At 43.4% G+C, this 3,741-nt stretch overlaps 1 long non-coding RNA gene across 1 annotated transcript; it reads left to right on the top strand.

Annotated features, from left to right (window-relative positions):
- Window positions 1-2,128: 2,128 nt before the first annotated feature.
- LOC105985072 lies at window positions 2,129-3,053 on the top strand. Its single transcript, XR_001175034.1, has 2 exons — window positions 2,129-2,174; window positions 2,999-3,053. It is a non-coding gene; the product is annotated as an uncharacterized LOC105985072 (long non-coding RNA).
- Window positions 3,054-3,741: the final 688 nt, after the last annotated feature.

The raw sequence follows: 3,741 nt of genomic DNA, 5'->3' as shown, positions 1-3,741 counted from the left end.
CGATCAGCAGCACGCCAGGGAATCCCTCCAGGAGGCTGTGCTTAGCCGGAATCACGGAGGTCGCCTAAAGGCGTCTGAGTTCTTTTCCAGCATTCTCTCGTCCTTCTTTACTACAGTCCCTGGAAGTAATTGTTATATTCTCGTTTTGCCAAGGAGGAAACTGAACACAGTAAGTGGTTGTGGTAGGTGACAGACCCAGACCCGTGCTTTCTAGAGGCATAAAGAAACATCTAGATTGTGGTATCCAGTAGACCTGGTGGGATTCCTGGCGCTCCATCTGACAAATGTGACAATGTGCAAATCTCTGGACTTTGCGGGGCCTTGGTTGGCTTTCCTGTCAATAAGGGTGATGATGTACTAGTCTCATATCGTTTGTAAGAATTAAATAGGATAACACTGTGAGCATGTTTGGCACACTGCATGGCATATCAGAATTGCTTAGTAAAAGGTGTAATTATCTGAAAGGAAGAAACATGTAAGATGCCCCAGAAATGGAGTGTGGAACCCATTCACATCTTCCATTGGATCAGACTCACATAGAGTGAGGAAAGGTAGATGAAAGATTTGGCAGGGGCCAGGCTTGGATATGGTACCACAAAGGGCAGGGAGCAGTTGATGGTTTTTGAGGAGAGGGCAGGGTCAGCTGTTTGTTTTAGAAGGTCAGAGTTCTCCACTTGGAGGCAAGAGTTCAAATAGGAAGTCATGATGGCCTGGGCAAAAAGTGGAGGAATAAAGTTGGAGATACACAAAAGAGAGTGAAGAACAGATCAGAAATGGATTCAGACTTGTTTTTTGTTTTTGTCTGTTGTGGGGCTTGAACTCTGGGTCTGGGCACTCTTCTCAGCTCTTCGGCTCAAGGCGAGCACTCTACCACAGTGCCACTTCCCATTTTCTGGTGGTTTATTGGAGATCAGAGTCTTATGGACTTTCCTGCCCGGGCTGGCTTTGAACTGCGATCCTTAGATCTCAGCCTCCTGAGTAGCTAGGATTGCAGGCATGAGCAACCAGCACCTGGCTAGGATTCAGACTTCTTTAAAGCACACATTATAAGCTGGGTGTTGTGGCTCTTGCCTGCAATCCTAGCTACTGAGATAAGATTGTGATTTGATGCCAACCTAGGCAAAAAGTTCAGGGGAAAAAGTATATCTCAAACAAGAGAAAGCGGAGCATAGTGACACACACCTGTCATTCCATCTACACATGGAATGTTCATAGGAGGACCGCAGTCCAGGCTGGCCTGGGGGAAAAGTGAAGCCCGATGTGAAAAATAAGGAAAGAAAAAGAATTAGAGGCATGGCTCAAGCACTAACAGGGCCTAGGGAGTGCCCATCCTGATTTCAAACTCTGGTACCAACAAATGATTTTTTTTTTTAAATTTAAGCCAGGCATTAGTGGTTTACACCTGTTGTCTTAACTGTTCTAGAGGCTAAGATCTGAGGAATGATGTTCAAAGCCAGCCCATGCAGACAGATCAAAGAAACTCTTATCTCCAATTGACCACCAAAAAGGGACTTGTTTCTGTAATTACAGCTCATGGGAGACTGAGGCAAGAGGACCAGGGGTGAAGTTCAAAGTCAGCCTGGGCCACATAGCAAAACCCTGTCTCAAAATAACAATAGTAACAAAAAATAAAATAAGGCTCATATTTTGTAGGCAGACAGGCAGCTAAAATGGAGACCTTTCCCTTCCTGTTTACCAGTAATAGACTGTCATGGAAGTAGTAAGTGGTTTGCCTGAGTTACTTCATTTTCAGAAACAGATAGGAGGTAGTAGCATCTCTCTTTTCCAGGTGAGGACACAGGGAGGTATTCTGACCCAAGGCCATGTAGCTCATAGGCAGAATTCAAATTTACATTCATTAATTCCACAGTTTCTATGTTCTCAGGCTGGTTGGGAATAATGAAATCTACCTTGCAGGGTTGTGTGGAATAAAGGATAGTGAAGGAAAAAATACCTATTACATATTTGGGAACATAATAAGCACCCTAAAAACAACTGACCAGGGCTGGGAAGGTGGCTCAGTGGTAGAGCGCTTGCCTTGCATGCATGAAGCCCTGGGTTTGATTCCTCAGCACCACATAAGCAAAAAGAAAAAAGCCGGAAGTGGCCCCCCGACTTGACCCCCCCCCAAAAAAAAAAACAACTGACCAGCCATCACCAAGTTTCCTTAAGAGGTACAAGTAATTGTTACAGGCCTATAACTTGAATAGCTTATTTCAGTATAACTGTTACATAGAATCGTTGTAATCTTTTAATTAGCTGCTTCACTAAAGCACAGAGTTTTAAGAATCCTTCATGTGGTGAAATAAATGTGATATTGTCTCCAGATAACCATGATGTGGTGGTTTTGTCTTGATACTGAAATGGAGTATATTAACTTAAGAGATACTTACATGAAGGTAGTTTGAGGGGACTGCAAGTTCATGTTATTTGTGTTTAAAAGCTAGCATTTGAAGCACTGCTCTGTTAGGTATTGTACTATAAATGAGGGGGTCTGTTAAAATCAGAAATCCCACTGAGTTGGTTTTTTTTTAAATACACTAAGTTCTTGGCGTATTAAGATGGACATTTCAGACAGAAAAAGGATTTGTCCATGTTCGGGGCTATAGGGATGGAAGGTAGATTACGTTGTCTTCTGGATTCTGGTGTGATCTACATGGAGAGTAAATGATAGTTGAGGAGCTTTCATGTTCTGGTTTCTTGAAACGTAGTCTCTGGAGCCTCAGTGTGAGAGTGTAAAGGAACCTCAAGGTCTAGGTACTCTTGGAACCTCAGCTTCCTTAGTTACATCCACTACATGATACAGTTGTTCCTGGTTCAAAGAGGTCATCCGTTGTGAGTATCTCTGCCATACAAGATACATACCTTAGCAACCAAATACTTGGTTTTGTGAATGCTGAAGTGGAGAGTGTGTTCATGTTTTTAAATCATGGGACAAAAAGGCCTGCTTTTGAAGGGATTATATTCAGAATTGACATCTGCGTTTGATTTGTTTCAGGGTCAAAGTCAGAGTGGTGGTCACGGTCCTGGAGGTGGCAAGAAGGATGACAAGGTAAATAACACCGGATGTTTACTGTGATTTTGACAGATTGTGGACAGTGTCATAGGTCTTAGCTGAGTTCTTTGGGGATCTATAAATTTAAAAGAGCAATGTGATCCAGTAATTGTGAACCTCTCCTAATCTATAGCTTGAACACCCATTCTGTGTTTTTGAAAAGGTTATTGACCTATCAAATGGTATTTTAAGTGTTAATGTTTATTGAATGTGTAAAAAAGTTTTTTAAGTATACTTTTATGTTTTTTTTATTTTTGGGTCCGGTCCTGGGCCTGAACTCTGGGCCTGGGCGCTGTCCCTCAGCTCTTCAGCTCAAGGCTAGCGCTCTACCACTTGAGCCACAGCGCCACCTCCGGCTTTTTTCTTTTTGCTTATGTGGTGCTGAGGCATTGAACCCAGGGCCTCAGGCATGCAAGGCAAGCGCTCTACCACTGAGCCACCTTCCCAGCCCCTTTTAAGTATACTTGTACTTTTAGTGTTTAACATCCTGAAGCTGAAGAATTGTTTCAAATTTTTTTTTTTTTTTGGGTCCGGTCGTGGGGCCTGAACTCTGGGCATGGGCACTGTCCCTCAGCTCTTCAGCTCAAGGCTAGCGCTCTACCACTCGAGCTACAGAGCCACTTCTGGCTTTTTTCTTTTTGCTTATGTGGTGCTGAGGAATCGAACTCAGGGCCTCAGGCATGCAA

Source organism: Dipodomys ordii, unplaced genomic scaffold (genome assembly GCF_000151885.1).
Source record: "Dipodomys ordii isolate 6190 unplaced genomic scaffold, Dord_2.0 Scaffold2, whole genome shotgun sequence".
NCBI classification, from domain to species: domain Eukaryota; kingdom Metazoa; phylum Chordata; class Mammalia; order Rodentia; family Heteromyidae; genus Dipodomys; species Dipodomys ordii.
The sequence above is the reverse complement of the archived record's forward strand: the minus strand, read 5'-3'. Positions and strand labels throughout refer to the sequence as shown.